Genomic DNA, 21,513 nt, shown 5'->3' with positions numbered 1-21,513 from the left:
ATCTCTCTAAGAGAAGTAATTCTCTATTGCCTACTGGTGTGTGAAAGATTCAAATTCTAAAAGAAGTCAAGAATGTGAGGGCACTAATCATCTTATAGGGCACACATATCACCCAGTTCAAAAGGAAATTGAGAACTTTATTACATAATATCACAACACACCTATCATAGATGCTATTACACTATAAAATTATATCAAATATAAAAATATTATCACAAAGTTATATTTGTCCCTCTGCGGAAGGGATACCTTATTTGATCCAGGCTGGCTGAACCTCACCAGCTACAGTTCAGATTACAGATATTTCCCCATCACAGTAAATGCTGTTCCTAGTTCTACATACCGGTCCCTGTACAGGCAGCAAAAGAGGGATGCCTTCCTAGTGGATGCACTTCCAAACTGTTCTAGTTGAGTTGCACAGGGAACAACATTAATTTATCAGCGAGCACACTGCCCAAACACCCATTTCAAATCTTAAAGCAAGAGTAAGCCAGCTGGAAGGATTGGAAGGGCCCAAGACAGATTGAGGGTCATCAGATAAATCACCACTGTTTCAATCAAAGCACTTCCAGTGAAACATGCAATTGCTTGGAGTTTGTTAAAAACAGCTTTCCATACTTTGTGATCAGTTACCTGGGAAAACAAATTACATCACTGCACTGTGGATACTTAAAGAAAGATTTGCTAATTAAGCACAATTAATTACACAGCAGCACTAATTTGAAAAGCAGTCTCCATTCATCATTTGTCTGATTAAGTCTCAGATTGACTGCTGAGAAAAATTGTTTATAGAACCTGCAATTTTGGATGATCCTTTCTCTGAGAAAGATAACAAAGAGCACTTGCTAGGAAACACGTAAGGTGAACAGCAAAGGTACACAACTGACACACTCTCTAATATAAGTAGCAGCATAAATAGATCGATCCTTAGGCCATCAGAATTTTCTCACATACACTTAAATGCAACTATAGCTTCATCCTGAATACGACAAAAAATCAACTAACCCTGCTCTGACCTGAAAGAGTTCTACCACATGTAGAATATAACCCCAAGTAAAGAACATGCTCTATTACAAAAACAGAAAAGGTAAGCTTGAGATAGCTTTACCTTTAGAACTGTCTTTTCAACTGGGAAAGGATCTGTGCTTTACATCAAAATTATCTTGTCAGAAATGAACAGAAGACCCCACAATGCCCATTATTTCCATAGATGGCTTTTTACTTGCAATAAATCTGCAATTAATACGGAACATAAGTATTTTTACTAAAAGGTAATAGGCATAGAGCTTGATCTTTATCATTTATGTTTTCAACATGACACTCCACATATTGCTATCCACATACATAATGTGAACACCATCTTCATTCCCACCTTCATTTTTCTCCTATGAAACAATGTTCAGCTCCAGGCATCCTTTTCTTCCTTTGCAATACCTCATTTTGACAGCACAGCAAAAGCATGTAATAAGCAAGATCACAAAGAGAGCATGAAACAATATCCATTCTGGCACTACCAAATATCAGGTTTGGACCACTAATTACAGAAAATACAACAGATGAGAGAGATTAAATAGTATAGCTATTTTCAGGAATAGCTCAACATTTAGCTCTAATAGTCTTTTGTTCCTGGTTTGGATTTTTTTTGGGGGGGGGTTGTTTGTTTGTTTCATTTGTTTGTTTTATTTTTAACTTCGTATGATGCCAAACTTCATCACAGAGAGATAAAGGGCTTAAATGTGAGTATGCTGGTATAAACACAGCAAAGCTGAGTACCACACCACATACCATACCAGGAAATAGCCTGGAGCTCTTAACTTCCCTGCATTTTCAGAGTACAGCAGTCAGACATTTGCAGTGCTTTTGATACCACCTGAACACAAAAAAATTAGAAACCTCATGAAAATAAGTATGCTGAAAATATTAACAATAAAGGAGAATTATCAGCCTGGAACTGAAGTTACTAAACAAGACAGAAATTATTGGCTTCATCCACAGAAAAGCAGATTAAAAAATCAGCTGGATGACAAGGTAATGCCTGACTATTTCAATTAAAGATAAGTGGAACATGGCAACTGACTTACGGCAACAGCTTAAAAGCAGGAAAAATACAAAAATTATTCACAAGTCAGAAAATGGGTCTGAAAAAACTCCATAACTAAATCACAGTGTTGTGAATGCTATTCACAGAAATAGGATTAATACTTTTTTATATTGCTTCCATAGGTCTGCTTAATATTTTATTTATCATTGACATTTGTCTGAGGTGGAAAAAATACTTTTTTGTCATTTTTGAGTAGAAAATACATATTAAGTACTATGCAAAAAACCAAAGCATTTCTTTATCAGCTCTGTTTTCATCAAGCATGAAAATTAAGATGATTTTCAAATACAATCAGCGGAGAGGAATCTTTTTGCTATCATTTTCTCTCAAAAACAAGGGTAGAATTTTGTGAATATCATTTGTAAATGCCTTAATGTTTGTAGGATATGCCTTTTGACAGTGTCACTTGCTTTTTCAAACACACACATCAGCCACAGTCATTTTAGAATGTGTTAATAAAAGAAAAGGGCTAAAGGATGAGCAAAAACCTAATCAGTTTAATTTTTGGAGTGGCTGAGAGACACTTCTGGAAGTCATGCAGTCCAATCTTCTGCTCAGAGCAGGACTCTCATCAGCACTGGGAATGGTGAGGCATGGCTAGGCCTTGCTGAGTCTTCAAAGGTGGAAAATCCAGCCGCGTCTCCAGGCAGTCTGTTCTGGGCCTGTATTGGCCTCCTGGCAGTGCTCTTCTCCCGTCTGACCCAAACACACCATACCAGAGTTTGGGGCCAATCTGGTGACAGTGGAAAAAATTCACCTCTCTCCTTTTGTGAAACTACCCTCAAGCAACTATGGGATACCCTTAGGTCAAGAAGTAGCTGCTGCTTTGTCAGAGTGAGCAAGCCTAGCTCTGTCAGCTACTCCTGCCATCTCGTCTGCTCCAAGCAAGGGCCTTCTACCCTTCTTAGTGCTCTCCAGTTTCTCAACATCCCTCTTGAAATGCAGGGACCAAAATTAGATATTTAACATAAATCAAGATCTTTAGCATTTCATCCAGCTCTCCTACTGAAATATCCAGTAATGAAAACAAAGTAGTTTGCAGAATTTTTAAATTAATTCTTCATTCAATTGTAGCCTCACAGTGGTTTCCTTACACACTGAACTTTCACATTTGATTGAAAATCCTATTCAAATTTCTGGAGTCCACTTTCTACCTTAACTCTGAAACACTGAAAAGATTGACAGTGCCCAGAACTGCATTTGAATGTCTCCCATTTCCCTCAGAATATCAGAGGCAAAAATAGCATAATTGGTCATCAAATTCATTGCAAGAATATGAGACTTCAGTTTACTACCATTGTTTTTTATAGTCAACAGTCATTACATAGTTTTTACAGCCAGATTAAACACACACAACGCAAAATGAAGAGGAATATACAAGATAAATACACAACAGAAGAGAAAGAATTAACAGAGCTGTACCAAGAATTTCAAGCTGTACCAAGACCTGAGCTAGTATGTACACTGTAACATACTGTAACAAGAACATTGTCCCTCTTAGGTCAAGAGGGACTACTTTGGAAGCAGCCCAAAACTTTCAGCATTCCAAATAACATTTATCTATATCCATAGATGAGCAGAATTTGGTGACAGAACAGAATTTGGTGACAGATATTTGGGTACATGTTTATTCTAATTTCACAGAAGTCAAATAAAGTTTGCCATAGACTACAATTATTTCACCCATTAAGTGAACCAGAAAGACACCCTTTTTGAAGGTTGTAACACCAGATATTTCAGGATATGGGAGCTGCCTCATATTAAAAAAATTTGATGCCCAATAAAGTGTAAGTTTTATATAACAATTTTGATTTGAACAAAAAAAAAAATTAGGAAGTTGGAATGGGACCATAGATCTTTATGTGCTCTAAAAAATTATAAATTAATTATTCTTTGATTACTTTTGACTAAGGAAACATTTTCACTACATTTTGGATTCCCATTGCAACTAGAGCCCAATATACTTACACTACAGCCTAAGCACGGTATACTCTGTTTACATGGTCAAAAAAAGGAAAAAAAATTGTTCACTACCCTTTCATCCAAAGTACCTGAATTGTTGCTAAATAAATAATTGATATAACCTGTTGGGAGGCAAGGGAAGTTGTTGGTTTTGGTTGGGGATTTTTGTTTTGTTTTGTTCCTCTTTCTCTCCACCCTCATTTCCCAGATATTGGTGCAGAGAAGTCTCCTTCACAAAGCATTTCAAATGTGGGCAATTACAATTACTACCTCTATTGCTGTTTCCCAGAATTTTTTCTTTACTGAATGACAAAACCAAAGCTAAGTTAAAATTTTAGCTTACTCTCTGGTCAGGATTACCTCATTTTGATTCCTTTTCCATATATGTTTGACAGATACTTTTTCTCTTCTATTACAAAAAAAAAAATTTAAAAAACAGAGAATTTTGATAGTACAAATTTTCCAGCTTAAATTCATAAGGTCATTGTTCTTGCAGATGAGACTTCAGTAACATTTCAAATATGGCACAGTTCGTATGGTTCTGAACAAAAAACACAGTTTGTATTTCAGACATGCCTAAATATGCCAGGCTGCCAATCAAACAAGAAGCCTCCCAAAGGCACTATTGCACAAGTAGAGAGATGAAGAGAGGCACAGATAATAGCATTCCTCCTGTAAAAAAATTGCTAAGAACCAGGTTTATTTGCTGTACCAGAAATACATGAAAGCAGTTTTTCAGGAATCTTTTTAGATTTTACTGCCTGGAAAAAAAAAAAATACAGCATATCTAAATTATTGAATAATTAGCAGGGATAACATTTTCACTTCTCCATGTGCCACATACTGTAGTTTTTTCTCCTTCAGTAGGAGAAAAAGGTTTTTGTATTTAAAAAGTCCATCTGCTTCTGAACTTACACAAATGCACTTAACTGTGGAGTAGTTACAGATATTCAGTACTTGAGAAACTGGAATAATAGCCACCTATGACAGCAGTGAACAAAAAATAAAGTTGGCCAGAAGACAAATCCCCTCCCCATATTTCTACACACAACTACACGGTTTAGATATCAGTACACATCAAAGCAATAAAAACAATGTTAAAAAGGGCATTTACACTCTTAAACTTAAAATCCACCAGTTAAGATTTAACAGATTTCAACACAATTCACATACGACCTAATTGACATCTAAATAAACCAAGAGTAAGCAGATTTTGGACATATTTATTTAAGAAAATCAAAATAAATTGAAATAAAAAACTAGGAGCCTCATTCGGATAATATCAATATATTCAAATAATTTTTCTGTAAAAGAAAATTAATTACCACATTATATAAAGAGAACAACACATTCTCTCAATGTGTGTTTAAGCTAAAAATTTTAATTTTTTCCCCCCAAATATTAGTTACAATAGCTCTCATATAAGCTTCACACAAATTAAAATAATGAATGCTGTGTACCTTGACTAGGACCTAAAAAGACACCAAGTTTTTTGTTGTCTTTTATACCCAAATATATACAGATATCTCATTTGAGAAAGACAGCAAGGCTCTGCACCTTCATGCATTCTGACACCTCATAAAGGTTGAGCACAGCTTTGGCACCAAGCAATGCCACATCTTCTGCCTCAAAACCAAGTCTCCCTCATTCATCTAGCACATTGATCTGCCATGTTGTTGTGGGTACAGGTTTTTGATCTTGTTTAAAAATTCAGTGAATCAGAGGAATTTAACTTGAAACAAACTCAGCCATTGAATCAAAACTAAACAAAGACAAAGCTTTCTATTATGAAGCTTCAATTGCTCCTAGGAAAAAGAATGGAGTAAAATATTGGTTTATAAATATTTCAAAACTGTGTTTGTCACCACACAGTTTTATCTCAATAAAATTATATATTTATATAACAACTTATACCCATTAAAGTTCTATGATTTATTTCATGCTGAAAACGGCAATAAAATGAAAGAGTAATAAAAATCTGCAGCCAAACAGTGTAACATTTCTACCAAGAATAGACATCTAGCAATCAAAAGAAAAAAAAATTCTAAATCATAAACATCAGAGACCAAGGATAAACTGTCTCCTTCTGCTGACTTATAAACCCAAGATCAACAACAAAAGTCTCACCAGTGCTGTGTTTCAGACCTGAGAGTTTTGCTTCTTTTGCCTACTTGGAACACACAATGAAACAGTCACTCATAGTTATTTCTTACTTCTCTTTCTACATTTCAGATGTGTGCACAGGCACCCAAACACACACACTCACCCCTTTCACATGCGGCAAGGACTTTCCTACTCCCCAGCCTAAGATCATAACGTTTTATTTCTTTTCATGCTCAAGACAACTGTTAAATTGCAGTATACACACTTTGCCTCTATCATAAATACCCTAAATATCACCCAGCATGTCTTCCTCCTTCCCACTAAGGGACAGTATTTCTTGTTTCAATCATGATTATCACCTGTAAGATTTTTAAGCAGCTCACACTTTTAAGAAAAATCAGGTACACAGCTGCTTTCTGCAGAAAACCTAAGTCTTTTCAAGTTAACCTACATTTACGAAGTATAGACAGAAAGAAACAAAAAAACAAAAGGAATATAAAATACCATCTAATATACTTTGGATATGAAGAGAGCAGAATATTTTTGCTTGACAATATTTTATCCCCTGCCACAAGAGAAAAATAGTATCCAGTGTTAATTATTGAAACAAACATTCTTTAAAAACTGACCATGAACTTAGAAAACAGAGAAAGGTCAGAATTCTAGACCTTGGCACTCTGACGGGACAAATGGTCAATAATCTTGCAGGCCTCAGAGTCTGCTTTAGATAAAAATGAGACTAAAACAGTGGGAGTAAGTCCAGGCACAGGCTTTGTCCCCTTTGTACTGAAAGTGACAGCTGAAAAAAATCTGTATCAGCCAAGCAGGGCAGTGGCAGTTCTGTACAAAGAGAGACTCTCTTTGCAAGTTTTTCATTTTTTCTCATATATCCCTCTATCACAAAAGCCAGCATTAAGTTTCAGACATATTTTTTTGTTCTGTGAAGGCCATAAGGTTAAGGCATTCAGAGTAGTTACTCACTTGTGGACTGCTAGACAAACAGACCGTCATTTTGTTACAAACTGCTCACAATATAATAATGGAAAATTAGTCATACAAAGCAAGCCTGTAGTGTGTGCCTAATATAAATCCCAAAGTCTCAAATATTCTACTCAAAATATCAATGATCATAAAATACAGAGCTGCACTCCCACCTGTAATTATCACAGAGTAGTCAGGAAAGAACTGAATGGCACTTTCTTGATACAAGGAAAAAAGCCCCAAACCCACTACGTAAATTCATCTAATCTAGTGCTTAATGTATAACAATGAAGCTTGGAGTGATTTGTTTTCTGTCAGATAAATAATTCTTTTAATCTAACAAAAATTAAGAGCATTTGGTATAAATGAAGGTATTCATTATTAACATTTTCATATTTCCCATGTGTTTTCATTCACTTGGTCTTCTCACCCTCCCTCAAGAGCACCTTGAAAGCAAAAATATCTATCTATTCTGCAACCCATCAGTCTGTGGAGAAAAACTGTTGTTAATATATTAACTTCCTAGAAAACATTGCTATACACCTTATTGCCTCTTAAACATTAATGTTATCAACTCTTCTAATAAGATAATGGCACCTTTATTAGCTTAGTTTCTGCATGTACTCGTAGTGTGGAAGTTCAACAAATTGTTCATCTTTGATTACAAAGATAATATTAAAACACACCAATGGCTACACATGCCACATAGAAGAGAAGAAAAAAGAAAAGTGAAGCTATTTCTGTCAAGGATATCAGAGTTATCATTAAATTTATGAACAACTTTCAGAGTATACATAGTAACTGTATGTTACAGGCAAGATGTTAAAATAAGAAAAAAAAAACAACTGTGATTCTACATGAGACAAACTGTGATTCTACATGTCTTTCTGACAAAGTATTCAATATTTTGATGATATAGAAGATCAAGAGGCTTTCATTGCCACCATACCCAAACATCACATAGTTGATTCATTTTATTACTTCATCTGTATGATAAAAGGTGCTAGTCCTGTATGTATTTAAGGGAGGGGGGAAATAAAAATTACAAGATTTGTATCCTGAAAAGTATTTAGGCATTTGAAGTCTATCAATCCCTCTCCAGCCCCCTCCTCCACCACCATCTTTGGGAACCATAGACAGACTTTCTGGTCTTCGGAACCTCCTGCAGTGTTTTTATTTCCTCTAACTGCTGAGATATAAAATCGTTTAAAGTCCAAGTTGCTTGAAAGGACAGGACACTCTCTATGTCTGAAAACCACTTTCCATCTACTCCTCTGCTCCATACTCCATTATTTTAAAATGCACAGCTGGAAAAGGAATTTCACCAATTTGCCAGTGGTCAAGGGGCAACCTGTGGTGTTGGACTACTTGGGCTGAGAGCACATCCTCTTGGCAGCAATAAATGGGAAACCTTATGGGTAGGATGCAAATCTAAGCACGCACCTCCTCCCAGCCCAAAGGTGCCCAGGAGCTGACAGCCAGCTGTCTTTCACCAGGAGATGTGCTCTGCCTCCAGCCTCTAAAGAGATAAATGACACACTGGGCCCCTTTGGGCACAGTAAACCACCCAAGGTTTCAGTGAGTTATGCAGCTGTACCACAGGCCTACATTTATTAAACAAAGAAACGTCATTTTTTGTTCCACAAGTGGGTAATGGCAAGTCAGTTGAGGGGTGTGGGAGACAGAATAGAGCACAAGTGAAGGGCATGAAAATTTTTACTACAGAATGAAAGACTCTATGGGAGAGGAGAAAAGTATTAGAGTTGAAATTATGTAGAAATTACAGTTTAAGGAAAAAATGCATTCTGAACAGATTTCTTGTTTTTTAATTTATTGCCAAAAAGGTCGAAAGCCATAAACATTTTATTAGAAGCTTAGATTTTAGGTTTCATAATATCTCATAACTGCAAGGTTTTATTGTGGTCAGCTTGACTATGATAATTTTTATATTGTTGCTATAAATCAGCTGGGCTACTGGCAATTAGTTGCAATTTTGTTAAAGGCTACTTTAAATTAATTAAAAAAAAACAATACAGATATAGAAAAATACAAAGCAAATATAGCAAGCTATGTTTTTATTTTGGTGCAAGTAAGCAAAACACTGGTATGTGATCAAATCTATGAGTCAAACTACTATAGCAAGCAAAAGCCATAAAAATTAAACACTGAAAAATTCACCATTACAAGATAGTGCTCTGTGATCTTTCCATTAAGAATTCATGTAACAGCCATACTGCCTTCATGAGGAGAAAAGGGAAGACAGAAGAGGGGACAGCCCAAGGAATATGCACTTTTTCCACCTCAAGCTGAACATTAAAAAAAAAACTGAAGAAAACATCTAAAGAGCAAAGTAAGTGCAGCTAATGTAATGCTTTTAAACCTGCAGAACAATAGTTCTCAATCACTTTCCTTAATGTGTGGGGGTTTGGTGGGTTTTGTTTATTTTAAGTACCCTTCCCATTGAGTAACCATGTCTCAGATTACTCAACTCAATTTGAGTGAGTTTGACAAAATGAAGACAAAATATTTTTATAATTCTGTCCAAGTCATGACAAGTTAAAGAAAATATTTACTTCCTGAATACTGATATATAAGTGTTTACTCCATAAACTTTGATTCATCTTGCTGTTTGCTTTCTTCTCAAATATTCACCTTAAATTTTTGTCAAGTACATCAGCTTCAGCAGTGTTCTTTTTAGCTTCCATGTCTCAATTACTCTGTCACACTGTATAGCATTCAGAACTAGAAACACAGTTTATGTTAAGGTGAACATTTTATTTGAGTTAGTTTCATGACAGAAATATATTTTATATTCTCTAAAACTTCTCCATCATGCAAACAAAATATTGTTAAGTGGAAAGAGCAAGAGATTCATTTCAAAAGCTTAGTCCTGCTCTGAAAATAAAATGCCAATGAACAGACTTTTTAAACTTACTAATGAATTATTTAGTTCTGAAGGTTTTAGTTTCTGAAGACACTGATCTGTACCTATCATCAGTCTTAATGCAACAATTTTGGAGATTCATAAATTTAATGGAATTAAAGTTTTAATTCATTTTTTGCTGAAACTATGTCTTAAAAAGGACATCTGACTCAGCTTCTCCATGTTCTTCCATTTTCAGCAAAATAAAATCTTCAGAAGGCAAGTTCCAACTTTCCATGCCAATTAACAAGCACTATCTGTCAGGGTTATTTCAACTTAAAGGAATTTTACCCTAAAGGAAATTCTTTCCATTCCCTTTCCTGTTTGTTTTGATTAGCTCAGCACATATTTGCAACCTCTTTCATACTGAAGCTGAATGTTATACAAACACCTGAAATTTTAAACATGTAATGAAATGGATTCTAAAAACCAAAACAAGGATCTGAAGGTCTGGTTCATGCTTTGGTAAACACAGAAATACTTAAAAGTATAACCACTGTGAAGCTGGATGAGAAAGAGCAGGAGTCATCTCAAGCTTCTGAGGTTCTGCTGGCTCTTGTTTATAGCTAATGAAACTAAGAGGTTAAGGCTGAACATTAACAAAGTGCAAACAGAAGATGTTTTCAGAACTGAACCATTTTAATTTGTATTTTTAAATACTCAAATAAATCACAGATTTTTTTTTTTCCCAGACACATAGGTACCTCTAGCATGGGTTCTCACAAGTTTCACCATACTAAAATTAGTAGCCAGAGCAAAAGAACCAAATACAAATCTAAGTTTGACTTGCTGAGAGCCAGTTTCAAATTCACATCCTGCTCCTTAACACTAAAACAATCTTTTGGAAGGGATCCAATGGAATTGCTCAATAGAAATTCACATATTCAAATTCTAGTATTGCTACTCATGTTTTAATCAGTGACAAAGTCAGCAAAGTATATCTGAAGCCAAACCTGAGAGGACATGCTACTGTCTTTAAACATTTCTTATATTGTTAAGTTCTGTAGTTGTAAAATACTTAAGTGCCAATAATTTATTTGGGAATTCTTGTCTACTGGTTTAAACAAAGAATGTATAATATGAGCCTATAATACAAGACTATAAGGAGTCTTGTAAAAAGATCTTCACAATACTGCAATAGAGAAATATTCTGTACAAATTCTGTAATATGATAAAGTGGAATCACAGTATGCTGGAACAGCAACTAAAATTCTCAATTATTAGAGCAACTGATACCACAAAAAAGGTTGTGATATTTAATAGATTAATTCACACTGGAAGCCACAACAGCACTGTATTCAGACTGACTTGTTTAGGGCTTTGTCCAGTTTAGTCTTTAAAAAATTGGAAAGTATGTAGATTTGACAACCTGTGCTACCTATTCCAGTTCCTCAGTGTCCTAAGGGTGAATTTTGTTTGCAGGTGCCAAATCAGAACCTCACCTGTTTTAGACTGTAACCACTGTCTCTGTTCTTCCTGCCATGTACCTCTGTAAAGGTCCTGGCTACGTGTTCTTGATAATCTCTTATGTATCACCTTGTGAAGCAGCTATTAAGCATCATCTGAGCTTTCTGATGTCCAAGCTGTACAAAGCCATTCCTCTCAGCCTCTCCTAATGTGCTACAAGCCCCTCATTTTCCTGGCTTTCCACTGAATTAGATTCAATTTATTCAATGCATTTGGGGAACCAAACTGGATAGGGTGTATCCAGAGTGGTGGCCTAAAGAATACTGAGTATTGGCAACCCACTGGCTCTGCTTCTGCTTATCCAGCCTAGCATGCTGCTGGCATTTGTCACTGTCAGTGAAGCCTCACTTGCTGGCTCGTGTGCCAGAATGTGCAGGTCCCTTCCAGCAGAGCTGTCTCCCAGGAAGTCACCCCCCACCCCATCCAGTGGAAAGGGGTAGGAAGATGCATTTATCCTTGTGGAATGTCATGGGGTCCATCATGGTCCATCCCACCAGCCTCTCTCAGCTGCAGAGCACTGTCCTCAAATGTGTCAATTACTGCTGCAATATGATGCTACATGCAAATTTGATAAGGATACACTTCAGCTTCTCCTCCAGGACACTGATCAAGGTACTAAACAAAACAGGTCCCAGTACAGTATTCCACTTGTAACTCGTCTCCAGGTGGAATACAAACCATTAAGTGTGATGTTTTGAGCCTGACAACCATGCTTAAAGCCTGGATAAACTGAAGATAAATGATGGTCCAACTGCCATACGCAATATTCAATCTGATCTGATGGCAATTACAGTTTCAGTAGCACACAGAAAGGTCCCACGACTACAAATAAGTATATAAAAGATGCTCAGAAACTTCACACACAGCTATTTTAATTACTGCTTAAGGGAAAAAAAGAAAACAAAACTGAACACAAAACAGAAACATCTCCAGTAGATTCATTCCTAATAAGGAAGAAAACATAGGACTAAAGAAAAAAAATATGTTTAGATATGAAACATACATAATGAATGGGTTTAAGTTTCAGAATCTGTAAATATAGTCCATGAAAATAAAAATTACTTTCATCACCCTACCAAGGAAACCTGAAGTCATTATGCACCTTATACATGAGTCATGAAATAGGAAAGACTTCACACTGTAACAAACAAAGCAATACAAATAATTTCTTAAAAGGAAGTTTAAAGTTATTTATCAATGTAATTGATTCATATTATACCTACAGCTGCCACAGATACACTGATCCCTACTTAGGGGTTTTCTAATTGAGTGAATGTCCACCCACAGAAAGCAACACTTGCTGAGAATGGTTGATATTGTGGAGTTGTTTTTTTTCATTCTTATAACCGGTTGTTAAGGCACAGAGACAAATACCTAATAGATTTTAGATATTTCTTACTTTTCCCTGCAGTGATTACTGTAGCTGCCATAAAGAATACATACAACTGCACTGAGAGATGCAATTGAGACAGCTGACATAGAAAAAAAAAATTCTAACTTCCAACTTTAAACACCTCTGACCTACAGGCATACTGAACACTGGAAAATGAGTGGATAGGAATATTGATACTGTTTGGTACAGCCTACATAAAAAAGAGAAAATCATTACTATTAAGTATCTATTTTCCTCAGGAAAAAGAATTATTATTATATATATATGTAAATGTTATATTTTAACACTCAGCCCCACAAAGCAAGGGTAGATACTCAATTAGCAATTTGTGCATACAAAGACACAGTTTTTACATCCATTACCAGGCAGAGGTACACTCTGTACATTGATAGCTATAATGTAACCTTATATATGTAACAATACTTTAAAAATACAGCAGTAAAATACAAAGTAAAAATGAAACACTTTTCAAATGTAGTATCTATTTGCTGTAGATCAATACAACAGAAAGAATGGCCACCAATTTTTATTTATTTCCTAAGGAAACAAGGCTTATGCACTCATACAGTGCAACACCTCCCTCCACCTCAAGATTTTTTTTGAGTCTATTTGACTCTGCAGTATCTGATAGATAAAGTTTCAAGGGTAATATGCTCCTAGAAACTTTATTTCCAAGATTAAACAAGCACAGAGAAAAAGCACAAAGCATTCCAAGTGTGACAGAAGCAGACATCAGTAAAATTACCAAATCTGACAATCGCACAGACTAATGAAGTAGTGCTTGTCCTTCACTCAGAAATCTGTACCAGAGGCAATGATTTCCAGGGATCTAGGTTAAGCAGCCTGGCTCAGAATGTCAATAAAACCTTCCCCTCTATCTGTAGAAACTTCATCTTATATAGAAAATATTGGAGCTCAATTTATATTTGAGGGTTTTTCAGTGTAGCACTCTGAGCAACCACCTATACAGTTCTTGATCAGTTTAGATAATCTCATCTATTCTGATTCCTTTTTGTAACAATCTGCTCAAATCCTACATTTAAAGAAGTGGAAATGAGCAAACCTATTCACACACTGTAACTGTTACGGATTACACCAATCACTGTATTTACTCCACCTCATCTCACCAACTCTAAAAATAGCCTTTTGAAATGGTTTCCTATGCAAACAAGACTGTGTGATTCAAAGACATGTGTGAAGATACTAAGAAAATTTTGGTGGGACGGGATGGAAACAGCAGAGGATCTGAGAGGGGGAAGACACCCGCCTCTGGAGTATCTGCCTGATCTCAAAAAAAGTGGTAGCCAGACAAGGGAGAAAATGTTTTGAACACTGACAGGTTTGTCCCAATAGTTTCTAATTCTGTCAGGCAGCTTCCAGGACTGAATGCAGACTCTATGTATCTCTGCCAAAATATTCTGTGAATGGACTGTTGTTTCTGTTGTCTGAAAAGAGAATTTGAAATAGAAGGTTACAGTTTTGATAAAAGGATTTTAAGTACCTGGGCATCACTTAATTGACTTCTTCAGCTCAATCCAGATCAAAGAACTTGGATCAAGCTAAAAAATCCCTCGATAACAATAATATAAAGGAGGCTATGGAAGTACTAAAGTAAATCTCATGTTTTAGCATATTTTATTAAATAATAATTTTAAAATCCTCAGCTATTTAAAAGCTTTTTTCATGTGATCTTCCCTGCTGAACATCCCAACAAGTTCCCCATGCCTGAACATCTAAAATTATTGCAGTTGAAAACATTTGCACCTCTTACATAAAATGACGATACTCAGAGAATGACTTTGTAGTTATTTAGTTTGCTGTATTTAACAACATTCATTTTTTCTCTAATTTACCATGTAACAAGAACAGAACAGTATCTCTTAAAAATGCCAACACCTCAACAGTTACTATGTGGCTTATCACTGAACACCAACTTCATCTGATGATTTTGTCAAAGGCATCACAAATTCTACCTAACAGAAACCCCTAGTTGATTTCACTTGTTAGCTCCAGTGTCAGACTGTAGCACACTGACATAACATAGCTTTAAACTAATTTTTACCTTGTCTCAACTCTTACCACAAGTTCTATACTGTCGATTTTCAAACATTTTTCTCTGAGCCTCAGATGGAAGAGGATAGAAGATTAATGACAATACTGTGGAGAAAATAGGACATGGCTTTGTAAATACACTGGGTTGTTTTACAATTGTCCAATGAAGAAAAATTATTCTCACACTGGGTTTGCATTCATCATCAATTAGAATTTTTACACAACAAACCCAGAGCATCCTGTTGAACCCAAATCACAGCTGGCGATCCTGCAGCCCAGTGAGGCAAGGTAGCCACTGCCTTTGAGAAAGCTCCCTCCATTGCTTTAGGGAAACAGCAAGAGGAGCAAGAATAACAAGCTGCTGTCCTGACAACCTTACAAAATAAAACCTAGGCTTACTTTACTACAGCAGAACACTACAGGCAACCTGATCACTGTAAACTGCTCCTAGCTCCTAATTCTTCAAGAGCAGCTGGCACTGCAATAAGCAAGCCCAGCACAGCAAAACACACATGCTTACTTACACACTGTTGATGAAATGTACATTAGGCATAAGAATGTATGAACAGACACAACCACACTCTTCTGTTCTTTTTTTCCACCCCCACACTTATTTTTCCACTTTGTGTCACACTAGTATTACAATGGGGTTTCAAGCTAAAACATATCAGGTATTCATTTACAGTGCTGAGAAGCCAGAAAAACACTAGAAGCAGAGGAGTGCTCTTTTCCTTGAATGCAGTTTAGGTATCTAAAAGTAGAACAGAAAGCCACAAATGAGAACAACCAGAGAAGAATGATTAAATAACTTGCAACTCTCAGGTGGAAAAAAACCTAAAAAACAACAAACCTGGAAAAACCCTGACTGAAATGTCCCATCTTTCACAAACACCTTCGTCACAAAATATAGGAAATAGAACTGTTTTTTTACAATGACTATTTTGCTAACTATGCATTAATTTCAGCACTTCTTTTTACTCCCCCACATGAAAGGGAAAAAACTAACAAAAATATTTTAATTTAATTAAAATTAATTTAATTTTATTATGTGCACTTATAAACACATACTTTAGAATGTTTCACTCTGCTCTTACCTTAATTGCCATTTCATTGCCACAACCCTTCAAAATTTATCAGATTTGACTGAAATGACTGTAAAAATCAAAAATGGACTATAGAGTGGCCCAGAAACTCCTTTCCATCTCATATATATGGAACAAACAAGTGTAAAAAAGAAAAGACAACTCACAACAAAACACCAAAAAATGCCAAATCACTGGAAAATTTTTATCAAGGTATTAAAACACATTTTATTGCATTTAAATTAACGTGCCACAGAATGTCTGATGTCTCAGAGCACCTTTCCTAATAGAAACATTTTAAGTATTGTAATCTGTTCTTCCTGTAATTTGTAAAATGGTTCTATCATTTCATCACAGTTTGTATCAGGTTTAAAAAAAAAGTTGGTGAGCCTAAAGGGAAATGGAAGGGCAAATTCACGAGTTTTATGAGAGCTTTGTATCTTTAATCTTTTAGGTAGTCTTTGAAGCATAGGTATTTCACAATATTAATTTTACAGGTGTAAGTTATATTAAAATAATTTTATTGGATTTATATTAGAGGACACATGATACACATAAATGCAGGCAGGCATTATCACAATCCACAGCCACTATGCCAGTGAGAATTCAGGCAGCCAAGGGAGAGGGGGAGGAAAGAAGAAACAGTAAACAATACAGGAGCATTGCACAAATATCTGCAGAGCTGGGTATGCAACTTTGCAGGACCCAGAACAAAAAATTAACATTATATAAGAAAAGATTCAAAGTCAATGGCAAAACTCCAAGTCCTGTGCTCAGAATTTTGTTTAAGCTGCTGAGGGGGAGGGGCAGCCAGACAGCTTCAGCTACTGCCACCTTCCAGCCCCCCAGCTACAACAAGCCAATTTACTACTGCTCCTCTAGCCTCCTTCCAGATTCCCTCACTTTCAAAAAATAGCTATGGTATCTTTCTACATTACATGTCACTTAAAAAAAAAAAAAAAAAAAAAAAGAAAAAAAAAAAAAAAAAGAAAGAAAAAAGAAAAAACACAAGAGTAGCTACAGGTCTTTTTCCAAAGGAACACAGAATCCCCAGTTAACAGCACTAAAATAAATGCCTACTTCATTTCAAACATCTACTATTCTTAAAATGTCTTACAAGCATCAAATCCAATAAAGCTATTTGCCTGCATGTCCAAAAAGACAGGACAGCAGCTGCTTACATTTATTAAATGTTCAGAGCACTACCTCCATAAGGATTCAAGAAATTTTTACAAAACCTTAATTATGTATGCACTGCTCATTATTTAAGAAATTCCAGAAAACCAGAAGAATCCACTTATAAATCTTGAGTAGCTAACTACTGATGTAATTACAGTTTCATGATCCAAACAAGAGCCTACATATCTTCTAGTAAGAACTATGGTGCAAACTAATCACAATGACATTTCTGCCTACTGCTGTCCTGTCTAACCAAAAACTAGAAGAGTATCACCAATTATAATAATCCTTTTCAATCTTCTGCTCATTCAATTATGCCTCAAAGTGGCTTCAAAACCAGGGCCAGTGCTTTACTACAAAGGCAGGCAGGTTCTCTCTCATTTACTTCTGTCAGGATAAATCAGATGTTTAACATTAAGTTTGCTCTTTCACAAACTAAAAAAAAAAAAAAAAAAAAAAAAAAAAAGACAACTATTCATGTGAAATCCTGACAATTCTTAAAAATCTGACCAGTCGTATGACATCATCACTGAATGTCATCAAGAATTAATGTTATTCTTAATGCAGTTTATGTAAACAACTAGTGTTTAACAAACAAGCAAACAAACAATTGTGAAACATACTTTTCAGTCTACTAAATACAAATTCCCTCATAAATTCTTCTTATTGGATTATTTCACTTGGTAGACAGTTCTCACACTCTTCTCTCAAAATTCAGGTACAAAAAAACAGGGTTGAAAAAGACTATCAGGGGCACCCCTATCTTAAACGCCATGGACTGTCCAGATTTATAAAAGGACAAAAATTGTGCTGAAAATAAAGAGATAAACTCAAGTTGGTCTTGACTTTGCAAGAGGTAACATTTTAAAGAATCAGATATAAATTCTGTTACCTAATACAAAAAAGATTCCTACTCTGAGGACAATATTGCAACATACAGAAAATAAACAGCCACCTCCACTTCACTCCACAACCCAGCTTACCCAAACATTTTAAAACTGCAAAGCATTTTAAATTGCAAAGCAAAAATTGCATGGAAAAGGAGCATTTGTTAAACCCTGATTTCATTTCAAGCTGTGAAAACAGCTACTGTTGGTAATCTTGGATGACTAACGTGAGAAACTATATAACCCAGTGCCCCACCCTCTTTCCACAATCTGTAACTTGTATTGTCATAATAGCATAGCATTTCTTTCTCTATATTACCAAACTAGATCTCTCAGCAGTAAAAGGCTGGAACCTACTGAAAATATTTTAAGATTCAACCATCTAAATATAATCCTAACTCCAGCCAAGGTGAGGAGAAAATACTTCCTTTCTCCTGCAGTTTGAACAGGTGATCTGCAGATAAAGAGCTTAGGTGCAATGCCTATGTCCAGTATGAAGCTGGAAGTGAAAAAATGAACTGCCTCGGTTCAGTCATAAAAGTCAAAAGCAGCAAAAAAAAAAAAAAAAAAAAAAAAGGAATGGTTTTGCCATCTGTTTGACCACTAATTTGCTTAGTTCCTCATTTGACACTCTTCATTTGCAAGAGTGTTTCACAATGCACTTGACTAATGGCATGTCATAAATGCCTACAAAAGAAGACCATATTATCTTTCTTTCAGGAAAATTAAATATAAACCTTTAAAAATACTCTGATATGTACAGCAAGCAAATACCAGCTACAAAGAACCGAGGCTTTGTTTAGTTCTAAGCTTCACCTTATATCCTTGGCATATATGAATGAGATGATCTTTAATTGATCCAACAGGATTGGTGAAACAGTCTGGCATCCTTACAAGCATTCCTTCTGGTTACATCTAAGTGCTGCATGACCTGCTAAGGTAACCCACTGGGCATGCAAAACCATGACAATACATTCAGAGACCTCTCAAAATCTAGTTTTATATGAATCCTACATAAATTATAAATCAACTGTTGTGGACCCTAAGTGATGTTTAAATATCGATAATGCACTAGAGCTCTTGGTGATTTAAACATGTTTGCATTAATAATACAAGGTATTTCAAAGATCAAATTTGAAGATTTAAGTATTTCAGAGCCACCACTGAAAAAGCTAATGGAGGGCAAATAATGCATTCCCGCTGACAAAAGGCACAGTTTTGTAAAAATATAAGAAATAGAGTATTAAGGCATCAAGTCTAGGCATTTATATATCCAGCAGGCTATGTCTCTGAATCCAACTCCAAAACGTTTCAGTCCAAGGTAGCTAGGTACAGAATCTAGGGGGAAAATAGCTGAACAAACAATATTAATGAACTATGTTCCCTTTTAAAATAAATCTATCAAACTATGTAACAACTGAGACTGAATTATTGGCTTTTCCCCATTTTCAAACATCCTGCATTTCAGCTGCCTTTCTTTATAGCAACATAAATATTATGCATAGTTACCTTCCAACTAAGCAAACTTTCTTTAGATATTAGTAACACACATGTAAAATAAAGTCTAAAGCACCAACATGAGCTAATCAAAAACAACGAATTCTGTCAGCTAGTAAGTAAGCTTCAAATCTGCTCGGGTCTCATCGGTGCAGAACTGACCAGAAGATTGTTTACTATTCAAGTGAAGAAAAAAAAATATAGACAAACACAGAAATAGCAGGCTGCAGAGACAGATTACATACTTTCCTTCCCTGCAGGATAGCTGATATAAGAAAGCCATCTAGTGTTAACTTTCAGAAGTGAAAACTGCGCACAAAAGAGCTCAGGAAAATTTACATGTGCAATTCTCTTTAACTTTACATGTCTTTTGCATCATAAAAAAGAATAAAACTAGTTTCCTCTAGAAAAGTCAGGCTGAAAGCAAGTATTCAAACTACCGATGTATTAAAATAATGCAACACCAAGTACTAAGGTAGTTTACTGACCTACTTCATGAACCTTAACAGCCATATCTGAGATTTGTCAGCTTCGGAGTTGCCTTTGTCAAGCCTGGGTAACGCTACTTCGCCATTCGCAGAGGCTCGCACAGCGCAGCCGAGCGCTGCCGCCCAGCACAAAAGGGCTGCAAAGCCACCAGCATAAAATCTGAGGCAAAGTTAAGCCGAGCTGGCTGCTATTTAACGAACCGAACATCAAGTTTGAAGAACGGACCCCTGAACAGCTATCGGAGTATTACAAAATAACAAAGAGTGCAAAAGGATGCAGCCTGTGCCTTGTATCCAGCAACCAAAAAAATGAGAGGGATTTAAATCACTTAAGGAAACCGCACGGGCTGAAGAGGCTTTTCCTCTGCTACTCCAAGCGCTTGGCGGTCCCCGCTGCACCGTCCCCGCTCTGAGCAGCAGCTCTCCCCAGAGATGTCCGATCCGGGCAAACTTACTCCGTAATTGCCATTATTTTTGGAGTGGGACTCGGAGAGGGGAGCGGGGGGCTCGGGCTGCCGCACCCGGCGGCAGAACCACCCCGCAGGTGACTGGCGACCCGGCGGACACCGCCGCCGACCCCGCGGCCATTCTCTACGGAGCGGATCGCATCGCTATTTACAAAGGCGACGTGCGGGAGCGAGTCGCCCCGGCCGCCACACGGTGCCCGCCGCGCCGGGGCGGGGTGGCTGCGGCCGGGGCGAGGACGGGGTGCCGCTGGGGAAGGGTGGGCCCGCGCCTCCTCGCCACTTTCCCACCCGCCTCAGCCCTCCGTCCTCCCGCGGAGCCCGGAGAAGCGGAGCCTCCCTCCCAAAGGCACCTGAGAGAAGAAGAGATGGGTCTGCCTTCACAGCACCCCCTTCCCTGAAGTGCTCCCGAGCCCTTCCCGGGAGGGAAGGCACTCGCACGCCCGCGTGGCACAGACGCGGTGGCGGGCGCCGCTCCTTACCTGGTGCTGCCGCGGCCGCGCTCCGGCCGCTCCGGCCGTGGGACCCCCATGCCCCCCGCGCACTCCGCTCCGCTGCGCTCCGCTCCCCTCCCTCGGGACGCGCCACCCGCGGGGCGCCGGAGCCTTGCACGGAACCGGGGGCCGTCCGCTGGGGTGCTGCGGGGTACCGCGGGCTGGCGTGAGCGCCGCTGCCTCCTCTCGTTCCCCCGCCACCCCTTCCTGGCGCTCCCCCGCGCTCCGCCCGGCGCTGGGTCTGGAGTGCGTCTCCGCCGCCGGACGGGAGGGCGGGGCGGTGGCGGGAGGGCGGGGGCAGCAGCGACACTCACACCCGCGCTCGTCGACCCCGCACGCCCGCAACTCCGCCCCGCCCGCCGGCCCCGCCTCCCGCGGCTCCGCCGTTGCGGCCCCGGGGGACCGCCAAATCCGCATTGGCCACTGTCGCCGTCGCTCAT

General features: G+C 37.7%; 1 protein-coding gene across 4 annotated transcripts in view; it reads right to left on the bottom strand.

Annotated features, from left to right (window-relative positions):
* The window catches only part of SIPA1L2 (signal induced proliferation associated 1 like 2), a 122,928-nt gene extending 101,804 nt beyond the window's left edge, over positions 1-21,124 (bottom strand). For all 4 annotated transcript variants that reach the window (XM_053938494.1, XM_053938495.1, XM_053938496.1 and 1 more), the window contains exon 1: positions 21,062-21,124. The gene's annotated coding sequence lies outside the window, so the exon portion shown is untranslated. The remainder of the gene's footprint in view (positions 1-21,061) is intronic.
* Between the last annotated feature and the right edge of the window lie 389 nt (positions 21,125-21,513).

The sequence above is a fragment of the Vidua chalybeata genome, chromosome 3, assembly GCF_026979565.1.
Source record: "Vidua chalybeata isolate OUT-0048 chromosome 3, bVidCha1 merged haplotype, whole genome shotgun sequence".
NCBI classification, from domain to species: Eukaryota; Metazoa; Chordata; class Aves; order Passeriformes; family Viduidae; genus Vidua; species Vidua chalybeata.
The sequence above is the reverse complement of the archived record's forward strand: the minus strand, read 5'-3'. Positions and strand labels throughout refer to the sequence as shown.